The 19,401-nt window shown below is 36.8% G+C and overlaps 1 protein-coding gene across 2 annotated transcripts in view; it reads right to left on the minus strand.

Moving 5' to 3' along the window:
* The window catches only part of TOX3 (TOX high mobility group box family member 3), a 60,212-nt gene extending 41,270 nt beyond the window's left edge, over window positions 1–18,942 (minus strand). For both annotated transcript variants that reach the window (XM_018086891.1, XM_018086886.1), the window contains exon 1: window positions 18,846–18,942. The gene's annotated coding sequence lies outside the window, so the exon portion shown is untranslated. The remainder of the gene's footprint in view (window positions 1–18,845) is intronic.
* Window positions 18,943–19,401: the final 459 nt, after the last annotated feature.

A 19,401-nucleotide genomic window follows, 5' to 3' on the forward strand; every position in this document is an offset into this window, starting at 1 on the left:
TGAAAACAGGAGCTCGCAGCCCCGGATGTGTGACAGTAGGAACAGTAGAGTCCACAGAGCCCTAACAGCACTAACAGCAGAACTAACAGCACAGACTGGCAGAAAGCACAAGTGGGCAAAGCAATCCCCTTTTTGGCCATCAGAAGACAATTACACATTGAAGCGAGGACGTACGGAACCTCCTGCCACAAACGGAACGCCCTCCATTTCCTCCCCCAGTCGCTGTTTGAGGCTGGAACCAGCAGCCACAGCATTCCTAACCCCACCTAATAGGAGCGCTTCATCACATTAGCAGTGTTACATAACATCCCCATTATTTTCTTTTTCAACAGTATAATAATGACAGCACTGATTTGATTATTCTGTAATGGTGAAAATGAATACCAATTCAATATGAATTTGCCATGTAATAAAAAGCCCCTAACAGGATTCTTAGAGACTTCCTAGAAAGACTCCATAACTTTATGATCACTTAGGGAAATCAGAAGAGGTAAAAGCACCAAAAAGCATTAAGATTTTGACTTTAAAACTGTCTCAGAGATTCATGCAATCGCAATACCTTTGTCAGGCTAGCTCTACAATGTTTATCTGACAAGCATCTGATGTATTGACTCTTTTTCTATTGCACACAAGCCGCTTATCTTTCCTTTTTCAAAGAAGCCTTTAGAATTATAAATATTGTAGACTGTCATGGTAATGTAGCAATTAAAATACACCCACATAGATTTCTTTTAGCCAGGAAGTTCTTCAACCCTTTTTCACGTTGATCAGGTCTTACATGAGTGGTTCCATGCAGCTGCTAAGTACACCAGGGACTTACTCTTCCAGGAAAACATTGTTGAATGGAAGTAAAGACGGCAGAATCAAACAGAAAATAGGTACACACAATACAGAGTTAAGATGGATTTCACTGTGATCACCAAAAATGAACAGAGATGACTTCGCCACAAATCAAATAGAGTCCTTTCATGGTCAAGTACTTCAGTCATGCTAAGCTGGATTTACAGCACTCAAACTTTTCTTTTTAAAAGCATTCAAAGTGTACCTGACTTCAAGCAAAAAACATAGAACACCTTATTCTCTGTTATAATTTTAAAGGGTTCTGCAAGCATCAGAAATTATGCTGAAAATCTGAAAGCATTCCCAAAAGTGTGGACAAGAAAAATTATGAACAGATGTACAATTTAAAAAAACAGACCTCACATAGGTGTAGTTATGGTAGGTACATTTAATTTCTTGACCAGGGAATGCATTACAGGTCATGGTCATGGTTAGGCTTCGGTAGTAACTAAGTAACTGCTGGTAAGGTGGTCTGCTTCCCTGCATAACATAAGGAATGCTTGTCTGTAAGATGGAATGCTGATCTGAGTTTCTTTTTGATCATCATTACATGTTCTTATGTCAGCGTTAGAAAAACTGCACAATAATCCCCGGCCACTTTTCAACCAGGTTTGTACAAGAGACCAGACAATCCACGAGAAAGCCTTTGGTGGCATCAGGTTTCACCTGAGCCATTACAATGTGTTGGTATTATCTGCATTATCATCCGTGGGTGCAAATACCTTTATCAATATACACTGAGTTCCTCTTTGGAAGGAAAAAAATGGGATGGATTCTGTCTTATTTGCTTGTCTGAGATGCTGAAGATTTCAGGCACTCTGCATTGATTCCAAGCTTAAAGTTTGTCACGTTTCCTTAACTGGCCTTGGCCACTTTCTTTGAATGACAGATCATTCTTGAGAAAAAATGAATGTTTCTGTGAGGACAGAGATCTTCACAAGGGGTTTTCACGTGTGGGACAGTTTATGACTGCTGCACAGAGTTGATTCTCAACATAAAACAATTTGGAAATGTGAGCTTGTAGATCCAATGGTTCTCAAAATCATCCATAAGTCTGCCAATTCTCTTTGTCTGAGGTGACTTCTTCCAAAAGATTAATATCAAGTTAATAATGAAACAAACCACTCTAAATGGAGTCTCTGTTTACAGATATTTTACCGTAATCAGTTCCTGAATGAAGCCTAATGCTAAAAAAATCAAAACAATCACTTTGCCAGGGTGGGGAGCTAGAAAAATCAAAACACTAAACAATGAAAAAGAGAGACCTGAAGCAGTTTTCAAAGAACTTTTGATAAAAACAAAAGTGAGAGAGATCTCAACACAGCTCCAAAGGTGATAAATCCCACCTACAGCAAGAGATACAATGTTACATGAAAGTCTAAAAAGGTGTGTCAGAGAAACTATCCTTAGGTCTCTGAAGACCTGATAAAGGGAAAAAAAGCAATCAATTCATCTGCTTCCAAGATGCCATACATATATTTAGGGAGAACCCCGATATGTTAGAGTTGGAAGGGAAAAAAATACCAAGCAAACAACAGATATAAGAAGTGAAGTCGATTTTCACCTCAGCAAGCTGATGTGTGCTGGGGAATGTTTCATCAAAACCGATGACGATGTGTTATGATAATGTCAGCTTTACCAACACCATCATCTGTCATGCCAGAATTATTCCCTGGCTCTTGGTGATGAAGTGGCTCTTCAATTCTTCAAGACTGAGTGACACTGAAGCAACATGTAAAAGTATTTGCTAAACCTCTTCAGAAAAAAGGAAAAGTATTCTACACTGAGTTAGGCTGTGCATACATTAGCGCAATATCCTAGCTGGAATTAGTCTTCCTCTGAGAAGAAACTTCAGGAAGCAGTTGTGCCTTGACCACAGGCAACTCATCTTAAATTTCATTAACTTTTTTCTATGCTACTTTCTTAAGTTTATTCAGAATGCCCTTTCAAATGCAGTTCAGTCATGAACTCTATCATTTCTAGTGCAGCATTGTTTGTGTTGAGTCTTTGCGGCAGGGTTATCACTACAGGTTAATGGATTTGTGTTCTGAGAAGCCATGATTAGAATAGGTGACCTGTGTTCTGCATTATACACTGGAAAACATATCTAGCAGCATGATTGTTATCAAGCATCAGAAGAGATACTGAGAGCTGTGTGTATAGACAGCACTAAACTCAGATGGTTTTATTATTCTTAGGTATTGTGCAGTGGTTAAATTTGACATGTACAAATTGCTGAAGTGAAGATTTGCAGAGTAACAGTATATATCAATGCTAATGGTTTAGTTAAGAAAATGATGTGCCGGATTTCAAGCACAGCATGAATATGCATTTAAAATATTTGTGACACTTTAATGGACATTTTCATTAGCAGAGGTTATAACAACGGCAAAAATCTGAAATTTTATACAAGGAGTGAACTTACAATAGTTCCACAAAATTCAAAGAGAGAAATTCTTACTGTTGAAGAAGACATTAAGATTAAGGCCCTTGAAGTCCCCTCCCAACACAGTTATTCCAGTAGAAAAAAAACAAGTAGAAAAAAAAGGAATAAGTAATAAGTTTTCTCGTCCCTTTTGTAAAATGTTTAAAGCACTGCTGAGTACGAAGAAGAAGAAAACTTAAGCAGTCATGGCTTTTCTCTTCCTCTTTATCATTACAATACATAAGCTGACATCAAGGAGAAAAAACACAGAAAATTCATTTATACCTGAAGTGGACTATAGAGCTGCTTGCTATGCTAGCAGGACATCAGAAATACTCATTAGGAAAGCATTTAATAGTAACTATAACATTAAAAAGAATAAGGTAGAAGGCCAACTAATCACCTAGTGAATACTAATTTCTGCTGTCAGAACAAACTGCTCATATGATGTAGTCTTGGACTTTCAAACCATTATGTATGCACAGGTACAGCCTTCCCTTCTTTAAAATAGGCCTTTTACACATTGATTCTTTTAACAAATACAGTGATACTGCATTGTGATACTGAACTAATTCAGTTATGAAATGTGCATCAATAAAAAAATCTTGCAAGGAAAGACTTCAATGGACACATTCAGAATTTAAGCACTTCATAGCATCATGCCTAGAAAGTCATTGACTTTCATGAGAGCTATACCTAGCATGTTTCCAGTTCCTGCTAAGGAAAGAATTCTATCCAAGTTATGTTTGGTATGCTTGGAACAACCTGGCCTATGAGGAAGAGCGAGTTCAGATGGTCTGCATCAGTCTCATTCACAGGTATGGCTTAGAGAAACCCAGATTTTGACAATTGTTTGTCCACTATTTCAACTACTTGCAGGTAGGCATTGTTGCACTCCTTGAGAATAACAGTGATGATATATCCCTCCTGTGGTCTACACAGCTGAGTTCTAACTATGATACTTAAAAATTCAAGTTTCTTTTTTTTTTCCTCCCCAATAATCAGCCCTGAATCACCAAACCAGTTAGTTACACCAACTGTTTATTACACTTAAACAAAATTAAAAAAACCCACACTGCTTCTCTTTAGAGGCAGTAATAGATTTGCATCTGACACATGTTGTCCTCAGGATACAATTTCATTGAGCATCTCTTCCTCATTTATTGTAGTAGCTTAATCTGCCTTAGCTCTTGTTACAGCTTGTTTAAACTGCTCTCAGATAGATTTTTTCCTACCAAACACCTTCTACACTGGCTGTAACACTTCTGACATGACATGCTGTGCTACAAGTTGTTGATGATCATTTCCAGGACAGTGCCACTGACACACTGTTTGCAGTAATACTCATAACAGCACTTTCCTTTAGAGGGAGCTGATCAAAAGCTGCTAGAAAAGGTCCTTTGTCCCTTGAATATTCTGTTAACATGGAATTTGACTGGTATCTTCATGCAACACACTCGCCAGTTTTGAACCAAAACATCTGTTTATGACTTGCCAAGACAGTAACTCCTTGAAAAATCATATTCCAAATCTTCTGATGTGAACCTCTGCTACAACGAAATAATGATCTCTGGAATAATGACTCCAAAACAATAACCTCTGTGAAATACTGAAAGACTGAGCTTTTAGATAACTGCCCTAAATTCTGCTGTTACCATAGTCAAGTAAACTGCCCTAAAGGCTCTATTTTCAAAGCCTGAAATTTCTTACACCATCGTGCAATGTGTTAACCATCACTTGCTCAATGGGACAGGACAATTCAGCCCATTCCACTCAAATAAGCTCTTTCAGTATTCTATTTCAAATATCATCAAATTCATTTCTGTAGAGAAGACAGTAAGGACTGTCTACAGAAGAGCATCTTCCTTACATGGAACCACACTGTTAAAAAAAAAAAATCAACCATGAATAATGGAGAATTCTGGCATTTGGTGATCCGAAGAACCAACCATATCAAGCTTTTGTTACCCAGATATCCCCAGGCTGAAAAGGCTCGAGATGTCATTGACTATGAAACATGGATTCTTTATTTTAAAAAATTCAGATGCTACAAATAAGCTGCTTTGAAAAAAAGCAGTATTTTGAATGCCAAGAGAATAATTTAATGCAATGTGAAGCAGAACATAGTTCAGTATTTTTTCAGGAAAACATTCATAAACATTACCTTTTTTTACAGGGCTTAGTGAATTTTGAAGTCTACATAAGAAAAAAACGTAAGCAGAAATTTGATTTGCATAGGATAATATGTCTTTTACTGCTTCAGCAAATAGTTGGTTGTTCAGCTATCTTTATTTTGGAGGAAATTAATTTGCACCTTATTGGATGCTAAGGTCTGTTCTAGAAAGCAGAAGAGAAAAAGAAAAGAGCACTTAAATAACGTCCACTCCAATTAAATGCACTTCACTAAAAGTACAAATACCCTATGAAAAACCTCACGTAACTTCACTAATTTGAATCTGTATGTCTGTGTATGCTCACTTTGAGCTTTTTCTTAAAAATAGGTATGTGCCATTTAAGTTAAAATCATATATGACAGCTTCTCCATCCCTAAGCAATAACCAACAGGAACATATTCCTGTGCATTTTTAATTTTTCTGGCACAAGAAGTATTCTCACATCTGTTAGGACTGATTTGGAATCACTACTCTTGGAAGACAAATTCTTTTATTTATTTCTTGAACATGATTCCCTGAAGAGTTAGAGAGGCCTCAGCGACACAAATGGGGTAACCCAGCAAAACCCAACCTGTGCCAAGGGCAGGGGAAATAGTTTTAATTCTACAGTGCGGTCTCCCAAGCCCAGGGAACTGTAACCAGCTGGGGACTTTTACTGATTACAATCCAAGGCAGCTTTTTAATTTCTTCCCTGGAAGCCACTGATACATGTTTTACTGTCTCAGTGGAGTTACCTATAGGTTTCTACATCTGGCTAAAAAACACTTACTAGGAAAGGAAGGGTGGAATTACAGCTAAGGAAATATATTTACAATTCCTAATTCTGCCACCTGAGTCTGCATGACCTTGATCAACTTACTGAACTTCTCTGTAACTCTTGGCCCGGAGCGTCTAACGAAAACAGTAAAATTTCTAACATCACAGGGTATAGATTTGAGGTAACACTAAAATCTAAGTAGGAAAAAAACTTGAAGGACTGTTGTTCCAAAGGTCAAGTAAATAAGCCAAAAGCACTTAAATCTATAAGGATAAGGGTAAATTGGGCTCCAAAATTTAACTACCAGGTTGTATGTTACCCAGTTGGTAAAGGCGGAAAAAAAGAAGTGGTAATATTTCTACAGCCTCTATTTACAGCAAATTGCTGGTTATAAAATAATACTTGATATTTGCTTTGACTTCTGTTCTGTAAGGTTTGTTAGACATCCAAAAACAACAACAGAAAGACACATGCTTACAGGCTGAGTTCAGATATGCCTGTCTTTGGAGATACACTGGCATTTGTTTCCTCCTTAAGTGTACCAGTGTCACATTTAAAACATGAAGTCCCCTTCTGCTGGCTTAGGGCTAGATCTGCAAAACACTGTCCTTTGATTCTTGCCTTTGATCTGGGTCTTATCAGCTGTGGTCTTCCCTTTACCAGGCCTTCTGCAAAATGGTGGCATTGCTGGCTAACTGTAGAAACACAAGAATTTTTTCTAGATATAAAGACTTTTGAGAAAGATCACAGGTTCTTATGGACTTTGGGGAAAAGAACACTGAAGCAGAGAATTTTAAAGCCCATACTTTTGGATTTAGATGCTTTCTCTCTAGACCTCAGTCTGACATAGTAGGATATAAACTTCTCAACAATTCAGGTTTCTAAATGGCAGAAAAATTATTTGGTGAATTGGTTCTTGGCACTACAGAATCAGCACTCATAAGAAGTTACTGATGTATTTTATTCTGGTAACTGATCTGGCTGACTCAAATAAGACTTCTTTTTTTTCCTTAGTACAAGCATGACTGTACAATGCACAATATTAGGGATATGAAGCTATTTTAGCTGTACATGCAGTATTTGTGTGCGACTCAAATATATCTGCACAGAGCAGCAACTGATGCTGCTGCCTACAGTAGCACTGGAGAAAGCCAAGACTGAAGATTTATGTTCTTTAAATATTTGCTTAATTCTCTTGCACAGAGACTTTTTTCCATTATTCACCTTGATGATTTAAAATATAAGAGATACTACTCTGCACTTTCAGTTAGTGAATTAGTGGTTTATAGAGCCTAAGAACGGCTGCTCCCTTCGAGCCAACAAAGAACGATCGCTAACACTGGTGTGAGATCACAGTCAATGTCCAGAGCCATTACTTCATGCAGGTAAGAATTCAGAACCCACTTCACTACCACTTAATCTAGTTTTATTCTGGTGTGAATTTGCTGGTTTGGTTTTAATCCAGGAAGAACATAAAGGTCTATCTCCTCTGCATAGCCCTGCATGGAGAACAATACAAAGTCATGCATGTTCAGTGTGAGATAACCTTTGTATCTTAAACCACGACACTTGCATTACATACAATAGCTATTTGCACTACTCATGGCACAAGTGGCAGACCAATCTCATGGTGCCTGGAGCCGGTGCTGACATGCAGCCTTCCTGCAGATGAAAGCAAATGCTCTCCAGAGCCAGAAGCTTTTGCTTCACTCCTGTGAGCTGGATAAGGTGACACTGAAACTTCCAAAAGGTTGCTGAGGACAGAGGAAGGAACAGTAGGAACTGCTGTGCTGGAAAATTGCACTGCAACAGAATAAATCATAGGACAGCCACAGGAGTTGTATTTTTCTCCTTCCGTTTTTTTGCTAAGACAACGAGACAGAGGTTGGCCCAGGGACAGACTCCAGATCACCACGTAAACTGTAGGCACTGATATTTAACACTTTTATCAATTACCTTGCATACACTGTGCATCATTCCTCCACCTAAATATAAAGCATCAAACAGGTACAAACAACTCCCTTTTTAAGATGTGAGAGCTTTGTGTTTTGTTTCTCTTCAAAACCAACTTTATTTATTTGGAGACAATCTTCGCAACTGCATTTGGAACTAATACTCAACACAGAACTATTTATACTGCTCTAAATCCTTGGCTTACAATGCCTGTTTCCTTTTTGAACTACCTTCACTGCAAAAGGAACATTGCACAAATAATTCTTCCCCAGGAAAAGCAAATCAGAAAGCACAAACGCTACCTTTGCAGAAAACACAGTTCTCAAAATACTAGATTATAATTAGGTTTCTATTCCAAGTATTTCAATGTACAGTTAACCTTAGACAACTGCGCATGAACCTTCTAATTAGCATGTTATCTTTGGAGCAATTAGTATCTCGTACCTCATATGTTATCTTCAAATTGAAACTTTCCCTATCTCAGCATTATTAATTAATCATTGTGAATCTGAGATGAAATAGACATCACTCAAGAGAAAGTCAGTGTTTTTAGAATGTCACAGCCACTGACATTTCGGAACAATTATTTAGCTGTCTTCAAACAGTACAAGGCTATTGCCTTTAGCTTACACTGTCTTCATAGAATGTGCACAAAACACTCAATGTAATTATTACATAAATTGTTTTACATCTGCAAACAAACCTTATTGTTGCATTATACAAAACATCCAACTACCGCAGTCAAGAGAAATTTTAGTTAAAAATACAAAAAAGTTCATTTTTCAAAATCCTTAATAATCCCCTCAATACCATTAAGAATCCTCCTTTCTCTCAGGGCCTGTAGTAAAGCTATAGCCAGTAGCAACAATTCAAAGTAAGATGCAATATGATTGTTTGACCCTGAAGATACTAATACAGATGATGATCTTTTATATGTCACTCTGCCAACCTGATTTACTGTGATGAATTAATAAATTCATAGCCTAATATCTCATCGCAATATGTTTGATCTGAGACACTAAAAGAGGAAATCATTACAAAAGATGATTGCCCTTCTAAAATACTTTAAAAACCTGGAATATTTAATTTTTTTATAATATATCAGATTAAATAAAAGTAAATACAAACAAGTGTAATATGGCTACTCTCCATCAATAAATAAAGTTACCTTTTATATCAATAAATTTCCTGTGCTTAAGCTAGAAACTGTCTTACGTCTGTTTGTAAGCAAAGGGCTCCTTCATCTATACTGCACCAAAGGAAATTAGTATATTTCAAAGAAAACACAACAGGAATAAGTTGCAAAACATTGTGTTTTCTCTAATTGGCTTAGAAAATGAAAAGCTTGACCTATAAATATTTAACAGACAAGATGAACGTTTTTTTACAGCTGCAGCACATTTGATTCCCAGTTCTGTCCCACAATTACTTGACTCCATACAGACTTAAATGTGAAATTTTAGGACAATTGGGTAGTTCTCTACCATACAGAATCGCTATCTGCATAATATTCTAAGCAGGCTGCTATTCTAGTCTTTACTTTACAATTCCCCTTTTCAGCATAATCAGTTTTATTAACCCCATATAAATTAAAATCCATGTGTACATTGTTACAGCATACCTACTTTTAAAAAAAATAATCCTGACACCCACAGAAATAAAAATTCTGAGTCAAAACACCTGTGGATTTAAGATACAGAATTCGCTCCTACTTTTTACCCCTTTATTCTACCATAATCACAAGTGGAAACAAAAATTTCAGTACTGTCAAAAGATGGCTCATTGTGAAGTATAATTCTACGGGATGGTAGTCAAACCTGCTGATATACATTATATATACACATGTATGTCATATATAACAACATAGGCTAGACACAGTCATAATATGCATGAAAGTGCAGAAACGCCTGCAGTAGTGCCTGGGCAGGTCTCTGGTGCCCAACACAACAACCATGATTTGAGTTCCAGAGCACTACCAGGAGGTCCCTACTTATTATCATCTCTACTTTCATGGAACAAGTCAGTGAGGGACAGGCACAACAAACGGCTTGCCCAAGGTCACACAGCCCTGTAATAACTGAAATGCGATTGGAACTCAAATGCCCTGACTTTTATTTTAACAAATACATGATGTTTCTTCTCTTATAATAAAGGATAGAAAGAGAACATATGTTATTTTATGAGAATACACTTGCTTGCTTGAAGTAATCAGGTTTCATCAGTTTTTTTAGGAAAATCTTGAGCTATGTTTGGAACCATAGGAGGAAAGAAGAACAGGACAAAGGACTAATAAAAGAACCACCATGAGTTTGATAAGGAGTGAACTAGATTTCTATCACATGCACATCAGTGTGAATCAGCGATTTCTTTTTAAAAAGGATGCAACTGTTCAAGCATAAAGACTTACAAAACTTTTACCAAAATTAATATCTTTTAAATTTCTTACGAAGAAACTAGACAGCTTTCACTAGATGTTCATAATAAAATGCAGAGGAATTCTGATGGTAGTAGTTTTAAATCAAATATAATCTCTATCTAAATGCATTTTCTTTAGAAAAGTCACTGTCTTAACACAATAGGCCCAGAGAAATACATTTCCTGCTGAAATTACTCCATTCCTTTCATGCCACAGGGAGAAATGGAAGTAGAATAGTCTAAATGAAGTTCTATTTGATTAAACCATCTCTAGCAAAGCCCAGAGTCAGAAGGTTGCTTTAGTGCTGCATCACACCCATACACATACAGAATTATTTGGATACTGCTAATTTCAAACACCCTTGAACTGTAAAAATCATGATAATGGCTTATTCCAAATTACTCCAGCACAAAAACTACAGATTTTCAACTACTGCTTCAAACCCAAATCTATTTTAGATTGAATTCATCAGTAGAGAAGTCTGATGGAAAATAAGGTAGCAAACTCTGTATGTAACTGAAGGAACCTGGGTGGTATCTGAAGAAACCTCTTTTGTGGCCTTCCCAAGAAAATTTGCTTAGAAGATCCAAAGCACAGAAGACTCTGAACCCCCTGGCTCTGCTGTGTTTCCGAAAGCACTGGGCAACCTCCCCATGACTCACAAACTTGAATGCATTCTACCAGATTCTCCTGTCTTAACCTGTAACCAGGAATCTTTCTGCTAGGAGCACTGAAGGCATGGATATATATTGTTCCCTTCACACCCACCCACCGATGGTTGGTTTGTCTTTTTTCCATATTTAGTGAAAAAAAAAAAAAATCACCATTTTTACAAGTCTCGAGCTTTGAAATTCCAAAGGATTGTATCACAAAATAACAGGAGCTTCATCAAAACCAAGACTATGCCAGAAGTTACTGCTTTTCCTGAACCAGCTATCAATTTTTCAGTTCTTAGGCTAGTGAAATTATCACATACAATAATTTAAATCTAAGCTGAAACAGATCAGTGCTGAACTTTGGATGAATGATAGACATTATATATTTTTAACATTAATATTTATTTTTTTTTGTTAAATCAACAACCATTATTCTGGACTTTTGTTTCCAAGGATACAATGATTCTGATTAAGAAAATAAATTCACAGAAATTTGTAACAAACAGTTTTCAATTACATTTAATAAATCTTGGTATAAATGTGAATAGCTGCTTATGCAGATGAAGAGCACTAAATAATGAATTTAATGCTACTGAGCAAATGTCATTAACATTTTTTGAAGACTGGATGAACATTAGCTTTGTTGGTAAATGACATTTTAAATATTTAGGGTTTTATAAGGGTGGCTCATTTCTTTATACAGCAACAAATCTTCAGACAGTACTTCTGTCTGGTTCTAGAAAACTACAATTGATATCTTTTCCATATATACTTAACCTCCTACAGATTTATTTGATTCTCAATAATTACTATTCTCTGGTAAGAGGCATATGTTATTACAGCACACTGCACTCCCACAAGCTGTCCACTCAGTGTATTTTAATAAATCTCTGCCAAAGCTGTATAAATTTGATCCTGTTTAAATTTAATAAGGATCAGAATATATCAAAGCACAGATTCCCATGAGAGAAATAGATATTTTGCATAGTTATTGAGTGCCCTATTCATAAATACAATGTGTAAGACCTAGACCATCAACCTTGAATTAAAAAGAAAAAGAGATTAATGTGTGCAAAGCCAGCTACTTCTTAAATAACTAGTGAAATTAGTGTTTAATAAAACATTTTCCCCATACTACTGTTAAAGACAGCAGCACTGCCACAGTTTTACTATTATGATTCTAATACGTAACTACTGAATATCTGCAGTATAGAAACACCTTCTCTCAAGTACCTTTCACAATTCTTCCATTAAAGATTTACCAGCATAGGGACACAGATTCCTAAACATGTCACCATGTGTTCCTTGTTGGGTTGTGACTCTTCCATTCCTTGGGACTGCTGCCTTAAGCAGGAAGCAGATCAGGCACCAAGAGCCACGGGTATGGCAGAACCTGAACTAGTTTAGGACAATGAAGAGCATAAACATATTTGACATCTATTTCCTTCTCTTTTCTGGAATGATGTCTAGAAGAGGAAGAAATTCTCAATGCTCTATTAATTCTAGGTAAAATTCAGTGATTTTATATAATACCCTACAACATTTTATATTCTATTCGGTAGTTCGTGTTTCAGTGCTTGCTGCGGCAAAATACCAGGAGAAATAACTATACAATTAGATGCTGATCTGGCATCTTACGACCAATTTTGAAAATCACTATCATAAACAAAAATGTCGCATGTATTCCAAATATAAATATGTTTATATAATTAGTTCTTCAGATTTCAATGTTTTCTTTGTTGTTGTTTTGGAGATGTTTGCACATAAATGGAAAAAACCCAAACACCTAAATGAGGTTTCCAACAACACATGTAGAGACCACACCTGACAGCTGCTAGTCACAGAAAGAATTTGCTAGTCTTCCACAGGAAAGCTGCCTTCCTTAGCAGTTTCAAGTAGCAATTGTGTATATAACTATAAATGCAACCTGCCACTTTCAAAATAGCTCCACTTTTTTTCACCATCTTTGATGCTTACGGGACCATAGGTATAGGGGAAAAATCAGACTGTATTTATCCTGAATTAAAATTCATATTTTCAAAGTAAGAGCATGAAAGTCAAAAGACAAATCATTTTACATGGAGCAGAGATCTTTCCCAAGGGGAAAAAAAAAATGTACTAAATCAATTTGCCATTGTTTTATAAGTCAGCTACCGAGAATGAAATTACAGACGGCTGAAATTAATGTGAGTTTTGCCATTGACTTCAATGAGCCAAAGATGTCATCCTCAGTGTTTTACTATACACAGAAGCCTGATGTCAGAATTGGTACAGCTTTATGAAGTACAGTACAACATAATTCAATCCATCAAAGTGAAGACAATCGTATCACCACTCAATCATTGGTCCCACTTGCATCTGTGGTAACATTCATTCTTGTTTTCTTTTCCCTTTACCATCATGGAGGTGTTGGAGCCGGGAACAACCATGGCCACGTTTGTCAGCAATATTCCTGTATCCACTGTCAATATTATGGCATTGTGGTGAAAGTACAGGTATAAAAATTAAATTGAAAATTCAAACTATGCCGACGGAAATGCATGGAAACCACAACACAGGCAACAGAGCTTTGCCAGAATATTGCCATCAAAATCATAGCACTTAAAACACAAGTACTTTGAATTAAGATCAAACAATATCACAGTATAACTATTCATCCTGGGTAAACACATGTCTAGGCCTTTTATGTACCACCTGTAGCACAGGGTTACAATCTGTCTTTGTTTTCAAGAATTTTAGAAAATACTGCACTTCAATGGTAAAAATCTTGGATCCATCTATTTAAAGATTCAGTGCTTAAGCACAAAGACACTGAGTTGAGAGTACAGTGACTTGATTTTCTTGCTTTTACAGGTTTGTGTCTTTCAATCTTAATGTTATTTCAACAAAGTACCTTCCGTTTATTATGGAGATATTCTGTTGTATTTCCCTTCTCTCAGTTCATGAAATTTTCAATATAACAAGAAAAAACACAGCTTAAATTCTTATTTTGAAAACCATATTGCCAATTTTATTCAGCCTGTATTTTAATATAGCATCAATATTTAACTACTTCATTAAATGAAGTGTGACTTTTATAGTGAAAATGTCAGTCTTTGCAGTTCATTAAATTCATTTAAAGTATAGCTGCTTGATTTTTTTCCTGAAGGAATAAAGGACTATTAACTGAAAGCATAAACTTAGCATTAACATGTACTTTTTTCTTTAAATTAACATTCAAGATCTGCAACAGTCTTTACAAATTTAAGGGATTGTTTGTATCCTTTTGCATTATCTTTGTTTATATAATAGATGTCACTTTTATAGCATATACAACTGTTTATCACAGTTGGATATGACCAGTAGGATGTTACAGAGGACATTAACACGTCACGTGCTATTATGAATCTGTAGAATCCTACAAGTAGTATTAAAAATACATTATTTTGAACTTGGCATCTGGAAAAATAAACTGTATATGATGTAAAATGTAATAACTCTTGGAATCCAACAGGGTTTATGAGTTCTGTTTTTCTGTTTCATAAAACATTCTTTGATGAGTATCCTTTTCCTTTCAAGGAGAGTTTCTATTAACTAATACAAAAGAACACAGGGAATGCTCCATTTCCATTTCCATAAAGGCAGCACCATGTTTTTCCCATATGTAAGAACTCCTGGTCCATATTCTCTAGGATATGTGACTTCTGTGACTAATGACTCTAAAGCTGGAAAAGCTAATTACTTCTGATTAATAAATTACTGTGATTATAAAATACTTTAATAAAAAAGCTTCTTTGAAAGGTACTAAGATATAAAGGTGGTGATACTTTACTTTCAATCCTACTGCTCCTTTCAATGTTTGGAGCAGATCTCAATGACAGTGAAATCCTGGTTTTGGAAGATTATCATGAGTCCTTTTCAATTTCAGTGTTTAGGTCCTGTCCTCTCCTGCCCAACAAAGCAATTTGATTAGGCTGCTCTCTTGTAGTAATGATTTGAATCACTATCATGATGATTCTCACACTTTCCTATTCTCAGATTGCACTAAACAGTCAATGCTTAATTTATTCCAGTACAGATGGTGACTGAGGGAGGGGTTTGGGCATGGGCATGAGACGTTTTAAAGCAGTTCATTTTCATAACTATAATATCCATCCCTTGAAAAATCAGAAACTTTTCTAGTATCTTAAATGTAGAACCCAAAACATCCTACCACACAAACATTTTGGGTACCACTACATACCACAAAGATTTAGGCTGGAACTAGGATTTTGAAAAATATCAAAATATTCACTCTGTGATTTGAAAGTTCACCACATTCCCCATTCTCTCACACATGGGCACTTTAGCCTCCATGCAACCAGCAACTGGCATCAAACTAGAGAGGAAGAAGAAATGTAGAATGCAGCAATTAGTGTCTACTAAAGTTAAAAGCATCCCTCAAAAACCTTCTTCCATGAATGCTGTGCAAAATAAAGTTTTATTTTCTGGGAAAACTACTTCACATCTCCAAATTTATGCTACACTACTGGGATCTGTTTTTCTATGTACCAAAAGTAACAGGGTTTCTAGGAAACTATGATGTGTGAACTACCTTCTTCTGGATTAACTTCTCTAAAAAGCAGCATAGAGAATAAAATACTGAACTATCATGCGACTGTAATTCTGAGGAAGGAAAGAAGAAACTTTAAAACTTAATTATAAAAGCAACAGCCCAGTCACTTATTTGCAAAGCTAACAGGTACCAGTGACACATATTCCAAATTGGAGTCTGAAAGAAACAGTCTTTACACACTTACCTTCTACACTGTTACAACTGCCAAACCAAACTGATGGGCTCTATCTGGCAGTCCCTTAAAATAAGATTACATGGAACTAAACAAAAATTGCTTCTTTCAGGATAAGTTCATATGCAACTACAAAGTAAGAGGGACCCAGCTGACTGCATTAAAATGATATGGTCTTGCCAGGCCACAGTGACCAGCTCACTCACACTGGAAAGCAAACTCTTCCTCAGCAGAGTCAAGATGGGTATCCTGAATGTGAAACAAGGGCTTGACTCTCCCACTGCAGGGACTTGTCAGGCAAAGGCTGAAGTAATGCCATTCTTCTAGAACTATGTTTTTCTAAAACAGTGCAGGAAGGATCAAATTAATCTTTTCTACCTATTCACATTGTGCAGCCATAGCATCATTCAGGTTGGAAGGGACACCAGCAGATCTCTAATCCAAACTCTGCTCAAAGCACAGGCCACACCAAACTGAGGAACAAGTTGCCTGGGGCTTTTCTTCAGTCAGGCCTTACAAGCCATCAAGGGTAGAGACAACCCTTTGGGGCAACCTGTACCAACACTCCATTATCCTCAAAGTCATTTTCTTTTCCTCTTTACTTCCAGTTTGAAACTCTCATTCCAGCTTGTGCCTGTTACCTTCGATCCCACCACAACCCCTGGTGAAGAGCCTGGCTCCATCTCCTCGCAGGTACTGGGGTTGCTCTCAAGTGCCCTGAAGTTTTCCCTTCTCCAGGTTGGCCAAGTCCTGCTCCCTGAGCCCCTGATCACAGGGCAAGTGTGCCAGGTACTGACCATCTTGCTGGCCCTTTTTATGTTTCAATCCATCAGGACCCGCTGGTCCTTTCCAACAGATGTGCTTCCCTGCCAGTTAGACCCCAGCCCGTATCTCTCAAACCAGGATGTCATAAGAAGTATTTGATACATTAGGCCAAGGATAAATGCATTGTCATCGAGCTTCAGGGGTCTGTGATGCTAAAAAAGCCTCACACATTTCTCACTCCCTTTTCTAAAGTCCACTTAACATGAAAAATAGTACTTTTTTCACTTTCTTTTCTTTCATCCAGATAAAATACTTCATTGCCCATTTTGATGCACAAACATAAACAAATAAAATCCCACCGTTAGTATTCAGCAGCTGAAGTAGGACCAATCATTACTTTGGAAAATTGAGGCTTTGAAGAAAACTTTCACATCAGCTACAGTCACCTGCTTCAAAGTTTAACTTTCAACTTCAAAAAAAGACCAAGCTAGAATTTTCTTGAAAAAATTGCATACTGGTTTTTAATCACATTTTAATGGCACAAAATTAGCATATCTGTCCCAAGACATATTAAGAAATAGCAGCAATGAAATCTGACAATAAGATTTTTGCACTTAAACTGCCTTATAACCAAGCAGCAAATCTTCACAGTACGTTTCAGAGCTCAGTAATTCTCAGAAAATCGTGTAGCAAAGGTAAATAATCAGATTAAAAATTAGGCTACCAGTGTTCAGAAACAACCATCCAATTCTTAAAACCTCAGAACTAGTTGATATTTGCCACTTTTTAATTATTTTTTTCTGGACCTTCTGAGATTAATCTAAAGATTTCTTGAGTCTGAAACTCAAAACCAGTTCAACTGAATGACTGCTGGAATATTTACAACAGTATTGGCAGATGGAACTTCTTACCCACACAAGACTACATACTCTGTCTTCACGGATTAAAGGCAAAATAGTTATCCACTATCATAATTTCCAATTTTTTATGACCTTTAGAGAAGAGAAACAGACTTGCATTGCTGAAGAACACATACAGGTGCTAAGATGGGCTATAAACATTTGCAAGCATTTCGTGTATCTCTCTGAAGGCCTGCTTAGCTCCACGCTCCAAGCACTTTTTGAAAATGAAGCTTTTATTGAGATCAGCAAGAACAGGATATTTTTAGAAACTTGGGAGTTGAGGTAGATACCAGTTAGCACAGCACGGAGGTGATGAAGCAGATGATTACCTGATGTGCACTCACAAAACACCCACATCAAGACAAACCATCCAACAATTCTCTCTTCTAGAGACTGTTAAAGTTCCAGATGTGGATTGTTTCATCACCTCTTTCAAACACTTAAAGGCTTTTCCCTCCCTCTCCACCTCCACCAAGGAAACGCACACCACTTGTGAAGGAAAAACTAAGTAATCGCTTCACATTCACTACAAGATTCTAGATAACTATCCACCATCTATAAATCTCATTTCTAATAGTTTTCCAACACAAAATTAGACTTCACACATAAATTTTCTTTGCTAGCTGTTATGCAAAACTCCAAAATTGTTATTGAGCCTGTAAGTAACTATCATATCTGTGGTTGCTTTGTCCAGAGTCTCACAAAGACTCACTCTGTAAGACTCCCAGAATACATAACACAACTTCAATATCACATGTTTAGGAATGTAATGAAGCCTAAAAGAACAACATTAAACAAGATTAAAAGTATAAGCAACCCCATGACCCCTGTTTCATTCCACCCACAGTATATGACATTTGGTATCAACTGTGAGCCTTAAAAGTGACGACTGCTCCTTTGTCCCCACCACTATGGGAAAGCTGCCTCAGCACCTCAGTCCCCTGGAAAAGAAAGCCTTTCCTCTCATTCCCATTCTAAGCTCATAGCCAGTGTTTGTACAGCCACATTTGGAACAACACTGTTTTCTTTCTCCACCTGCTGTTTCCAGTATTGCCATTAGAGCCTAAATATTTTAAGTCTCTTATGTCTTCTTTTCTTAAGAAAAATAAATTCTCCAACTCCAAGGTACTTATAAAAAAAAAAATAAAAAAAAAAAACCACAACCAAAAAAGCAATCCTTTGCTGACAGACCTGCAATTTTATGTGTCAGTTCTTTCACACTTCAGAGATGAAGATTATCTACACCTTCTCAGCTGAATGTAGTATTTTCCTTCATTTTTGTTTGGTATCTAAGCCGGAGAAAACATAATAATCATTCATTTATTTAGTAGAAGTGCAGACAAAACCAATTGTAGACTGTGTTTATGATTTCCAGTGAGGCAAATGTGTTGCTTCTGGTAATGATAAGAGGCCCGACAGATCTGGTGCTTTCCAGCAGACAGCGTTAACACTTACCAACGTTACAGCCTGGTCCCAGGTAAGAGCATCATCAGTAGCACCTATTCCTTTTTGTTTTGTCAGCAGGTGGCTTTATCCTTTTAGGAAATGAATGGTTCAGTACCCAAGAAACTACTATTTCAAAATAAATCCTCTGAGCTGAATTTTCTCAGCAAGTTTATGAAGCTCAATTCAAAAGCAGACACAACTCTCTTCTTCAAAGAGTGCATACACCTCCATGCAAGAGCAGGATTGCACCCTTTCCTTTTGAATCCACAGAAGATTTTCAAAAAGTAAGGATGAGAAAGAA

Source organism: Manacus vitellinus, unplaced genomic scaffold (assembly GCF_001715985.3).
Source record: "Manacus vitellinus isolate BGI_N305 unplaced genomic scaffold, ASM171598v3 scaffold_10_pilon, whole genome shotgun sequence".
Taxonomy (NCBI): Eukaryota; Metazoa; Chordata; class Aves; order Passeriformes; family Pipridae; genus Manacus; species Manacus vitellinus.